This window comes from Saccopteryx bilineata, chromosome 5 (genome assembly GCF_036850765.1).
Source record: "Saccopteryx bilineata isolate mSacBil1 chromosome 5, mSacBil1_pri_phased_curated, whole genome shotgun sequence".
In the NCBI taxonomy this organism is placed as follows: Eukaryota; Metazoa; Chordata; class Mammalia; order Chiroptera; family Emballonuridae; genus Saccopteryx; species Saccopteryx bilineata.
The window spans coordinates 139481931-139495011 of record NC_089494.1 but is presented as its reverse complement, the minus strand read 5'-3'; the positions used below and the strand labels follow the sequence as shown (position 1 = coordinate 139495011).

The following is a 13081-nucleotide window of genomic DNA, read 5'->3' as shown; positions in this document are numbered from 1 at the left end:
TACCTACCTACCTACTTCCTACCAGCTACTTACCTCCCTCTCTACCTCTTACTTCTCTGCCTCCTATCGACCTACCTACCTACCTATCTACTTCCCTGACTTTTACCTAATAACCTAAGGCAAGCTGCTCAAACGCTCTGGCCTAGATTTTCTTTTTCTTTTATTTTTGACCAAGACAGAGAGAGAGAGAGAGAGAGAGAGAGAGAAAGAGAGAAAGAGGGAGAGAGAGAGCGAGAGAGTCAGAGAGAGAGAGAGTCAGAGAGAGGGACAGATAGGGACAGACAAGAAGGGAGAGAGAGATGAGAAGGATCAATCCCTAGTTGTGACATCTTAGTTGTTCATTGACTGCTTTCTCATATGTGCCCTGACCGGGTGGCTACACCAGACCGAGTGACCCCTTGCTCAAGCCAGCGACCTTGGGTTCAAGCCGGTGAGCCTTGCTCAAACCAGATAAGCCTGCACTCAAGCCAGTGACCTCAAGGTTTTGAACCTTGGTCCTCTGCGTCCCAGCCCGATGCTCTATCCACAGCGCCACCACCTAGTCAGGCAGATTTTATTTGTAATATTAGAGGATTGAATCAGATGACTTGTAAGCAGCTCTTCAGTATTAAGTTGGCATGAAAAAACCAGCATTCAGCCTCTTCTTAGCAACCTAAAAGAAGATTTTCTTTCCTCCCTCAATCAGGGCCATCACTGTTTGCTAGCAATCTAAGGCAAATTCCAACAACAAAGCAAGAGGGTTTCCTTTTTCTAAATTTTAGCTTAAGTATCTCCTAAATGTACTGTGGCTATTACAACTAGGACATGTGAGCATCACAATCTGTACTTGCAGGAACCTTCTAGTACTTGGTGTGCAGTGGCAGGGGGAGAGTTAATTGTCCCATTTCATGGGAATCTCAAGAATGAGACTGACTGCTGTACTCTAATTCTTTGCCTTGTATTTCAACTGAGATCAGAGTGAGCAGTGTAGCTCTGACCTGTGCAAATACAATAAGCAGCCCAGCCCAGAAATGGTTTTGCCTCTTTTATTAGGTTGGGCTTTCAGTATGCGTTTGAAGAAGAGCTATTTATGGGCTTGCAAACAGGGGCGGAGGAAAGGAATTTAGAGGATGTCCTTGATTGAATGGGGGTGGGGGGATTTCAAGTGTCAGAACCGTACATTAACCCTTCATCTGCCGGTACACATTATCTCCATGCTGCTCCCACCACCACCCCTCACACTTAGGAGAGATGGTCATCCAGGGGCCAGGTGGGGACACATTTTATGGCCTTGAGAAAGTCACTTCCTCAGTGTGCTGGCTCTTGCTCTGGAGAATAAGAAGGCTAATGGTGACCTCGTGACAAACAGGGGAGAAGAAGTTCGAGGTGGGAAAGTCTGTTGCGGGCGACTCAGGGCCCATTGATGCTGACAGCTCATCTGCTGCTTGTTCAACTTGATGTTTTCAGATATTAGTCATGACAATCCTGTTGAAATAATGTGTGAACTTTTGTTTCTCTTTTTAAGTAACTTACTCCTGCTCTGATGTGCCCAATGTAAAGTAAGACTATAGCTGTATAGTATATCATGAAAATCAATTTGTGAGGCCCTGGCTGGTTTGCTCAGTGGATAGAGCGTCGGCCTGGCATGCAGACATTCCGGTTCGATCCCTGGTGAGGGCACACAGGAAAAGTGACCATCTGCTTCTCTCCCCTTCCCTCTCTCCCTTCTCTCACTCTTCCTCTCTCTCATCCAGTGGTTCAGTTGTTTCGAGTGTGAGCCCTGGGTGCTGTGGCTAGCTCAGCTGGCCCTAGAATTGGCTTCAGATGGGGATTGCCGGGTGGATCTCCGTAGGGGTGTGCACGGGAGTCTATCTTCCCTCCCCCTTTTCTCACTTAAAAAAAAAATCAATTTGTGGGACAAAAGTGCAATTAGAGAGGTGGACTTCATTTGAATGCCTGCAGAACCACTCTGCCTTCTTAGGTACAGACAATGGACACTGATCTAACCATGTCCTCTTGTTTTAAATCTTTTCTTCTGCTGTTCACAGCTTAGTCTTTTGACAGCTCTTAAGTCTGTGTTAAGAGATGTAAGAAAATAAATCTTTTATTTGATCACTTGGTTACCTTTTTCATAGTTTGCTGAGTAAGGTGGTTGAACTTCCTGTTAGAATAGGGCAGTACCTTGCTTCTCAAAATACCTGCATGTGATGTTAATAGATAACACTCCAGAAAAAGGTTCTGTGCTCAAATGACTTTAGTTAGCACTTTTCAGAGTGAACAAAGTAATCTCTGTTCTCTGTGGAACCTCAGCTGACCCTGCTGCGGTACCATCCCATGACTGCTGAGCGGAGAAATGAGAGCATCCCTGCGCTCCCGGCCCTTGGTTGTGCGTGGAGGGGCGGTGCCATCCCATGACTGCTGAGCGGAGAAATGAGAGCATCCCTGCGCTCCCGGCCCTCGGTTGTGCGTGGGGGGGCTGTGCCATCCCATGACTGCTGAGCGGAGAAATGAGAGCATCCCTGCGCTCCCGGCCCTCGGTTGTGCGTGCAGGGGCGGTGCCATCCCATGACTGCTGAGCGGAGGAGTGAGAGCGTCCCTGCGCTCCCGGCCCTCGGTTGTGCGTGCAGGGGCGGTACCATCCCATGACTGCTGAGCGGAGGAGTGAGAGCGTCCCTGCGCTCCCGGCCCTCGGTTGTGCGTGCAGGGGCGGTGCCATCCCATGACTGCTGAGCGGAGGAGTGAGAGCGTCCCTGCGCTCCCGGCCCTCGGTTGTGCGTGCAGGGGCTGTGCCATCCCATGACTGCTGAGCGGAGGAGTGAGAGCGTCCCTGCGCTCCCGGCCCTCGGTTGTGCGTGCAGGGGCGGTGCCATCCCATGACTGCTGAGGGGAGGAGTGAGAGCGTCCCTGCGCTCCCGGCCCTCGGTTGTGCGTGCAGGGGCGGTGCCATCCCATGACTGCTGAGCGGAGGAGTGAGAGCGTCCCTGCGCTCCCGGCCCTCGGTTGTGCGTGCAGGGGCGGTGCCATCCCATGACTGCTGAGCGGAGGAGTGAGAGCGTCCCTGCGCTCCCGGCCCTAGGTTGTGCGTGGAGGGGCGGTGCCATCCCATGACTGCTGAGCGGAGGAGTGAGAGCGTCCCTGCGCTCCCGGCCCTAGGTTGTGCGTGGAGGGGCGGTGCCATCCCATGACTGCTGAGCGGAGGAGTGAGAGCGTCCCTGTGCTCCCGGCCCTCGGTTGTGCGTGGAGGGGCTGTGCCATCCCATGACTGCTGAGAGGAGGAGTGAGAGCGTCCCTGTGCTCCCTGCCCTCGGTTGTGCGTGGAGGGGCGGTGCCATCCCATGACTGCTGAGCGGAGGAGTGAGAGCGTCCCTGTGCTCTCGGCCCTCGGTTGTGCGTGAAGGGGCTGTGCCATCCCATGACTGCTGAGAGGAGGAGTGAGAGCGTCCCTGTGCTCCCGGCCCTTGGTTGTGCGTGAAGGGGCTGTGCCATCCCATGACTGCTGAGCGGAGGAATGAGAGCGTCCCTGTGCTCCCGGCCCTTGGCTGTGCGTGAAGGCGCTGGTCTGTTGCTAGGGAGTAAGTGTCCTGATCAGATGGTTGAGAATGCTGCACCTCCTCATGCGTTATCTCCTGCTGCCTAGTATACATCCGCTGAGGCCAGGTGGCCCTGGACAAAAGTGCCCTGTGCCTGAGAAGACCCTGCTCTGGCTCTCCTCCAGCTAAAACCCTCCCCACAGGGCAGTGAAGCTGCCCGTCCAGAGCCCATGGTCCTTCTCCTGCCTAAACAAGTGGTTCTCACATTGCAGTTTCCAAAACATCAGCATCACGTCACCGAGGAGTTTGTTAGAAATGCATATTCTTGGATCCGAACTCGGAACTACTGAATCAAGAACTAAGGGATGTGACCAGCAATCAGTGTTGAATGGCACTCTTCACGATGCTGAGACCTGCTCGAGGGTGAGGGCGGCTCTTCTCAACCAGGCCATGCTTCATGCTTTAGGGTGCCTGAAGCCCAGGGACTCTTGCTCCAGCAGCCCAGAGCCCATCTCGAGGGCCTGTGCAGGCCTGTTTCCTGGGTCTTAAGACTGTTGTGCCTCCAGGGACCAAAAGCAGCTCTTGGAGGGAGGTTGGGAGATAAAGCTTGGTATTGGTGAGCTGGGTTGTTCACAATTACTTCAAGTCATTATCAAGTACATTTTTCAAAGAGTGAGGATAAAATATTTTCTAACAGTTTGGTAACTCATCAGAGAAATGGACAGATTGGATCTGTAACTAAAGTGTCATGTTTTAAAGCATAGACCAGTAATAGTATATAAAAGTGTACACTCTACGTACAAATTAACTCATCAGAGCATGTATTTTCAATGTTTAAAACAGAATAAGCTTCCCTGTAAAAGCAGCACCTTTGTGACATTTTAACTTTAGTATTCCTCTCCTTCCTCACCCTCTCCTTCAACAGAATCCACACCAACCTGCTCATAATCTTTCTCTAGGGCAGTTATGTCATCATGGGCCTCAGGAAACTCTCCTTCCTCCGTGCCACAGTGGATAAAGTACGTTTGGCAAACATTGGGTCAAACTTGTGGTCCAAGCCAGTCCACGTGCACTCAGCCTGTGGTGCCTGGGCCAGGTCTCCCAGGGACCACAGAGGGAGGCTGGTCATTACTGCCAACGTTGAAGCCAGTGGGGTGCCAGTCCACAAATGGGATGGTACACGTGGTCATGATGGTGGCAAAGGCAGCACTGACACCTTTGGGACCCATGTCACCATAGGACAACAGGCATCAAGCCATGTGTGTATCATTATGAGGTCCGCATTTCACCGTCCGGTTGGCCAACTCAAAGCACACACTGGTGATCTGTGTTACAGAAAGCTGTTCATTGGAGGCTTTCTCAGCAGAGGGGGTAGGGGCATATGGGCCAGAGGGAAGTGAGTGCAGGAACAGGGCGCCAGGCTGGTCTGGAATTTGGTCAGATCAACACTCAGGGCTCCATCACACCTGAGGGAAGCAGTGGTGGAGCCCACACTAGAGCTAATTAGGCAGTGAAGGATGGTGTAGGTTGGGTGTTCAATATCGAGATTTCTAGAACAGGTGTCACAGGTGGTCTCGCTGTCAGCCATGAAGGCACACCACAGTGCTCCAGGGTGGTATGACGATGGGGTTGTGGGGCTCAACTACAGCAGTGAAAACCCGGGGGCCTGAGTAAGTGGAAAATCCAGGCTGAACTTTTTGCTATGATTGACAGAGAGATGTCCCATCAGCAGAAAGGTGGACCCTGAACCAGTTCCCCAGCAAAGCTGTGGAAAGCCAAGAAGACCTGAAGCCCTGTGTGCTGGTCAGCCAGTTTCTGAATGAGGTCCAAGAGGAGACCCATAATCTCCTCGCCATTGGTCAATGATGTTGCACCCGTGGACGTAGTTATTGGCAACATCTTCCTTGCCTGTGATAAGCTGTTGAGAGTAGAAGAGCTCACAGTAGATACCAGCGTGAACTTCATCCATGACTATGGCTTCCAGGTCTACAAACACTGCCCTGGGCAGATGCCTGCCCATGCCTAGCTCACTGAAGAAGATGTGAAGGAGTCATCCCCCAATCTGCACAATGATCTCGTCAGCTGGCATCTGGCCATCAGATTAGATGCCATCTTCCAGGTAGCACAGCTCACAGCGGGCATTGCCAATGTGGACACAGCCTGGCCACCCTGGATGGAGATGCACTCACATATGCTTGCTGTTTTGTGGCTGCCAAGGGACTGGCAGAGAGGAGGAAAAATCGTTGCTTCTTATAGCATGACTCTTAGGCAGTCAATGTAAGAGAACCTAATTTAAAATTTAAAAATATATAGACATAGGGTAGACAGGCCTTCATCTTAACTTTTATCCTGGTCTCTGCAAAAACCAGGAGTGGGCCTGCTGCAAAAAGTTTATGTTCATGCATATATTGTTTTTGATGTTTCACTCTTTATTGGTATTCTCTATTTAATAATATTAGCAGTATACATTTCTTTACTTCTTTAACCATTATTTTCTTTCATTCTTTGAACATTTATTATTGCAACTTTGAAGGCTTTTTTTTTTTTTTATTAATTCTGCCATCTGTATGCCTTCACAGGCTAAGTCCAATGTCTGTCCAGTACATGGGTCATACTTTTCTATTTCTTTGCAAGTCTTGTGATTTTGGGTTGGTACCTTGACATACTTCCCTTCTCCCCCACCCAAGGGCTTGTTGTTATTATTTGTTTGTTTAGTTTTTTTAGTGACTGGTTGGATTATTTTAGAAGTTTTACTCCCCTCCTTCCAACCTTCACCTCCCTACACCCTCACCCCCCAAAACATAAACACAGTGTTTTCTTTCTTTCTTTCTTTCTTTCTTTCTTTCTTTCTTTCTTTCTTTCTTTCTTTCTTTCTTTCTTTCTTTCTTTCTTTCTTCTTCCTTCCTTCCTTCCTTCCTTCCTTCCTTCCTTCCTTCCTTCCTTCCTTCCTTCCTTCCTTCCTTTCTTTCTTTCTTTCCTTTCCTTTCCTTCCTTCCCTCCCTCCCTCCCTCCCTCCCTCCCTCCCTTCCTTCCTTCCTTCCTTCCTTCCTTCCTTCCTTCCTTCCTTCCTTCCTTCTTTCTTTCTTTCTCTTTCTTTCTTTCGTTTTTTCTTTCTTTCTCTTTTTCTTTCCTTCCTTCCTCCCTCCCTCCCTCCATCTTTCTTTCTTTCTTTCTTTCTTTCTTTCTTTCTTTCTTTCTTTCTTTCTTTCTTTTTTCTTTCCTTCCTTTCCCCTTCCTTCCTTCCTTCCTTCCTTCCTTCCTTCCTTCCTTCCTTCCTTCCTTCCTTCCTTCCTTCCTTCTTCTCTTTCTTTCTTCTTCTTTCTTTCTTTCTCTTTCTTTTCTTTTCTCCCTCCCTTCCTCCCTCCCTCTCTCCCTCCCTCCCTCCCTCTTTCTTTCTTTCTTTCTTTCTTTTGTATTTAAGTGAGAGGAGGGGATATAGTGAGGTAGACTCTTGCGTATATCCTGAATGAGATCCACCAGGCAACCCTGTCTGGGGCTGATTCTCCAGTACCAAGCTATTTTTAGCACCTGAAGCTGACACTTGAACCATTCAAGCTATCCTCAGTGCCCAGGGCTATGCTCAAGCCAATTGAGCCACTGACTGTGGGAGAGGAAGAAGGTGAGAAGGGGGAGAGGGAAGCAAAGAGAAGCAGATGGTCACTTCTCCTGTGTGCCCTGACTGAGAATCGAACCCAGGACATCCATATGCTAGGCCAAGACTCTATCCACTGAGCCACTGGCCAGGGCCAATGTTAAGTTTCTGATGTTGCTCCTCAGGGAAGCATAGCTTTGGATATGTCCACAGTCACCCTGGGATAACATTGGGTTGAGTAGGGCTTTAGTTGTCTCTTTCCCTGACCACTTCTAGCTATTAGACTCCACTATTGCTGGCTCATTAATTGCTCTTTTGTTTTCCACAATATCTATAGGAAAATCCAGTTACATTCAGGTTCCCTTGAGGAAGAAGTTCCTGTGGCCACTGTTTAATATTTGTTTTGACCTTAGGAGGAGTCTACCCAGCCATCTCGCTCCTCAGTTCTCTTCAGAAAATTAGTCAGCCTACTTTTTAACCTCTGTCTTCACCAAATCCCCAAACCCTCCCCCTAATTGCCCCCAACCACAACATCCACAGTCCTTGAGAGCTCCCTTAGGCTTGAATTTCTCTAGTTCCTTTGGGAGGAGATGAGGAGCTATCTGTTTTATGATCTGTTTGTCCTCCCAGACAAAATCTCTGATCCAGGGCTCTGGAGCTGGGAGTGAGAACAAGACACACTTTTTCGGGAGTGGGACCCCCCACTTTAGGAGTTGAGCACTTGGTAGATGTGGGGTAGGGGGGGCAGTAGCTTGAGGTGTGCTTAGCTGTGCCTCTCCTAGCATGAAACCACTGTTTTACAAGCCAGGCTAGGAGTAATGGAGGCCACAGCACTCTCTGAAGTATTGTACCGACTGTAAAGCCTGCATTCCACAAATAGGGACTTAAGTGAGCTCCCAACTCTCCACCACACTGCTGACAACTCGGCCTTGTAACAGAAAGTTGACGCAGAGGGAGAAATGCTGATATCCTGCTCCTCCAAAGAAAAAAACCCCTCCAACTTAGAGCTGGGCAGAGGAAGCCCTGTGCTCTTGACCTCCCAGTGTGGAGTAGAACCCCTGCCTCGCTGAGCTGGTAGGGGGCAGGAAAGAGTGGCCTTGGCTCAAATACTGCAAACTTCCTTTCCTTATGGAATTCTGACAGATTTTCTTGCATAGACATTCCTGTATACTTGTATACCTGTATACCTTTACTGTATACCTTTAAGACCATTCCCAGAGGCTTTGATTGCCTTAAAAAAATTTTTTTTGCACAAATTTCACTGGAAAAAAGGTCTGGAGAACTCAAATTGTCATACTGGAAGCCAGTCTTCATTTAAATTAATTTGGACATTCCATGGAGCATTGCCATCATAACATTCCTGCCTCTGTATGCCAGTGTTGAGAATATAGCAGTAAACAAAAGGAAGACAGTCTTTTAGCCAGGTGCTTGACATATGAAAAGAACTCAGTAAATGTTTGTCAAGTAAATGAATGACTAACAAATAAAAGGTGATTTTTTTAAAATGAGAGATTTGGGAAATTCTTTTTTTTTTTTTTTAATTTTTTTTTATTTATTCATTTTTGGAGAGGAGAGAGAGAGAGAGACAGAGAGGGATAGAGAGGAGAGAGAGAAGGGGGAGGAGCTGGAAGCATCAACTCCCATAGGTACCTTGACCAGGCAAGCCCAGGGTTTCGATCCGGTGACCTCAGCATTTTCAGGTCAACGGTTTATCCACTGCACCACCACAGGTCAGGCCGGAATTCTTGAGACATCTTGCTGGCTGAGTTTCTAGACCTTCAGAGGCAGGAATGTTATGATGGCAATGCTTGTCTTCAATAGTGTTCTTCTGTTACACTGTTAGCACAGTTTTCTTCTAATCCTCACTTTATTGAAGGAGCACAGTTGGCAGCTGCTATCACTGTTCTCGATTTTTCCCTCTCTGCCTGTGGGGGACCTTTATTAAGGATTAAAAGTGTGCCCTCACCATATGGTTGCAGGCTTGCTGCTACAAGACAAATTCTTGGCATGGTTGTGGCCAGGAAAAACCCTATTTTAGGGTTGCAATCTCAGAAGACCAGTTTGTTCTCATTGCTCTGGAATTCTCTAATTCACATTTTCTTCCAGCATCTGATTGTATCCTTTCCAATGACGCACGATGTTATTTCTCCCTAATTCTTATTGTTCTTTTAGGGAAGCACTATAGAAATATTGGGACTGAATTGTGACAAGAGGAAAGACAAGGTTCCAGTCCTGGAGAAACCTCACTGCCATTGCTCCAACCCTAGAACTTTGGGGGATGGGTGTGTGTTTATAGTGGGGTAAGGCCGAGACATACTGGAGTGACTTGGAAGCTTTGTCAAAATATATGTTCTTAACTCAGAAACTTACAGAGTCCATTAAGTGTACAGGTGGGGAGTGGGCAGCAAATGGGACTGGAGGAGGCCATGGAATGTGTATAGGTTGAAAAGCTCCCCCCCAGGAACAGTAATGCCAAGAAATTACACAGATAGCCCTAGCAGCTTGCAGATCAACCCTATGATTTGCCTGACCAGGCAGTGGCGCAGTGGATAGAGCGTTGGACTGGGATGCCGAGGACCCAGGTTCAAGACCCCGAGAGTGGGGTGCGGGCTCACCTGGTTTGAGCGAAAGCTCACCAGCTTGGACCCAAGGTCGCTGGCTTGATCAAGGGGTTACTTGGTCTGCTGAAGGCCCATGGTCAAGGCACATATGAGAAAGCAATCAATGAACAACTAAGGTGTCGCAATGCGCAACGAAAAACTAATGCAATCTCTCCGTTCCTGTCTGTCTGTCCCTGTCTATCCCTCTCTCTGACTCTCTCTCTGTCTCTGAAAAAACAAAACAAAACAAAACTAGGATTTCAGTCAGTTCCCAAACCAGTGTGTCCCGTCTCCAGTTCACTGGCCTCTGTGTTTGCTTGGATCTTAGGTGCAAGTGGCTCCAGGGATAAGGCAGTTCAGTGCCATGAGGAGTGCCAAGTAGGCAACCCCAGAGGAAGTGCTCTTGGTGCACAAGCTGGAGCTCCCTGTCTGGGACTTGAGAAGGCCAGGCTTGGACGGCCGCACTGCCGGTTGGGCCAGTTTCTCCCAAGCGACCAGCGTGATCTAATGCTCCCATGACTTTGTTTTTACATGAAAGCACTTCTTCAAATGTATAATAAAATGCAACTTGACTTTTAGATTTTTCTAATATATACTTAAGTTGAAAAACTATTTTGTCATTCACATATTCATTTACTTAATCTACTCAACAAGCACTCATTAAATACTAACTATATGACAGACACTGTTCTAGGCACTGAGATAAACATGAATAAGCTACAGTTTCTGACCTTAGGAATTCCACAGCCTAATAAGGCTAATGAATCCCGATGTACATAATTATAACTGGAGACGATACCGAAAATGGCAGAGGAGTCTTTGGGAATATTAAAGCGCAGAACCTAATTCTGATTGGGTGAGGAGTGTTTCCAAGGAGGAATGGGACCTTAAATTAAGTTTTAAACGGTACAAAGGAATCAGCCAGATAATAGAGGGTTGGGTTAAGGCAGGGGTCCCCAAACTTTTTACACAGGGGGCCAGTTCACTGTCCCTCAGACCGTTGGAGGGCCGGGCTATAAAAAAAACTATGAACAAATCCCTATGCACACTGCACATATCTTATTTTAAAATAAAAAAACAAAACGGGAACAAATACAATATTTAAAATAAAGAACAAGTAAATTTAAATCAACAAACTGACCAGTATTTCAATTGAAACTATGCTCCTCTCAATGACCACCAATGAAAGAGGTGCCCCTTCCAGAAGTGCGGCGGGGGCTGGATAAATGGCCTCAGGGGGCTGCATGCGCCCTCCCCCCCGTCGTAGTTTGGGGACCCCTGGGTTAAGGCATTATGAGCATAATTGACCTACACACAGACACAAAGGTGAGAAGCCTCACTAATTGTTCAAAGAACTACAAGAGCTGGGTTTATTAGATCATTAAGTGCAGAAGAAAGGACAAGAAATAGGCAGTGCTATCCTGGAGAGCCTTTTATGGCTCATTAAGGAGCTTCAGTAAAGAGGAGTTATTAGAGTGTTTTATACAATGAATGGCATGGTCTGATTGTGGCCTTGTGTAGAAGGGATTGAGGACAATATTGAAATCAGGGAAACCAAAAGGCTATTGATTAATAAATAGATAGGAAGGGTTAGATTTGAAAAAGAGCTTGAAGTTAAAATCTGTAACAATTGGAGATAGACTAAAAGTGGAAAGAAAGTAATCAATGATTACTAAATGTAGGGTCCTCCTGTCAGCCTCACCTTAAGAGTGCTGTGATAAGCTACCCTAGTCCTTCCTACTCTCCAAAATGGCTTGGATAGTAAGTCACAGAGCCTGGAAATCTTTTATTTTTTAAAAAAAGATTTTAAAAATTTATTTATTTTAGAGAGGAGAGAGAGAGAGAGAGAAAGAGAAGGAAGGGAGGAGCAGGAAACATCAACTCCTATATGTGCCTTGACTGGGCAAGTCCAGGGTTTTGAACTGTTGAACTGAGATCTTTATAATTATAACTGGATTGTATAAGAATACACTTGGGGGCATTTTTCTTCCTCTGGGGACTTTTCACACCTGAACTTTTAAAATATCGCTTTAGCATTCTTTTTGTGGGGAGTCAATAAAGACAGAAAAGCAAAGGTGTGTTTCCCTTAGTGACTTGACCTGAACTATCACAGCATCACTGAACAAAAATAGCGACAAGTAAAGGATGTGGAATGCTGGCCGCCTGCAGGACAAGGGCCCTCACGCTCATCCTAAGTGCCATGAAAAGGGTCAGCATTTCCAGACTGGAATAGAAATCTGCCTTAACTCTAGGTTGTTTAATTAATTAATCAATCAAAAAAATATTCTTTAAGCACCTTATACATACAATACAAACAGTGTTTTTTCCCATGAGGTCATAGTTTAGTTGGAGGAGGGAGGGAGAGCAAGAGACAGAGAGAGAGAAAGGAAAGAAAGAGGAGGAAGAGAAGGAGGACCAGGATGAGGACAAGGGAAGAAGAACTTCAGATGGTGAGAAATGTTATGAAGGAGGTAGAAAGGTAAAACAAGATGGTGGAGGCAGGCAGTCGGGAGTGGGAACAGGGCTGCATGGGCCAGTTTGAGTGCCTGGGACCTCCCTGGTGACAGTACTGGTCCATCTGACATCTGGAGTAGATCATATTTTAACCGCCTCTTCTATACAGTGAAACCATTTTCAACATCTGCAGAGTTAAAAGGAGAACAATAATGTTTAGAAAAGAAACATCACAAAATTTCTCCTCTCTTGAACTTTGTTTATATATCCAGGCCAATTAAATAAACAAGTAAATAAATAAATAAACAAAGGCCCAAAAGAAATATTACAGTACAAAACGTGGAAAGATCTCTAAAAAGTATAATTTAAGCAACTATGAAGTAATACTACTAATATTAAGTTTTTCCAGACTTTATTGTTTTGCTTCAAAACAATGATCAATTAAAAATGAATAAATTATATATTAAAAGACATTATGAAAGTTCAGTAAAATATTTCATGTATGAATTAAAGTTTGCACCTACAAAAAATTACACCTCATAGTTCTCACTGTTTCACAGTTTTAAATTTTAAATATTAAATACAAAATACAAAAATGGTTCCTCCAAGTTTTCACCAGAGAGGGACCTGGCCCTCAGGTTTACCTACGGCCAGCCAGTGGCATGTGGATTCTTGACTTCATGCTGGAGTCCAGGTAATTCTGAGAGTAAATTTATTTAAGCTGGAGATAGTGAAACAAGGAGGGACTTACAATGAAGAAGCATCAGGAGAGCCTAGGCGGGCTACTTTGGCTCACCAGAAAGTCAGAGAAAAGGGGGCTGTGGAGACAGGATCCGGTTAGCCTGGGATGAGCGGCGGCTGCCCTGCCACTGCCCATTGCTTCCTGGGGGTAAGTCTCATCGGGACCCTTAGTCTCTAGGAGATAC

At 46.7% G+C, this 13081-nt stretch overlaps 1 pseudogene; it reads right to left on the bottom strand.

The window, feature by feature from the left end:
• Positions 1-4396: 4396 nt before the first annotated feature.
• LOC136306556 (tubulin alpha chain-like) overlaps positions 4397-13081 on the bottom strand; it is a 30361-nt pseudogene continuing 21676 nt past the window's right edge.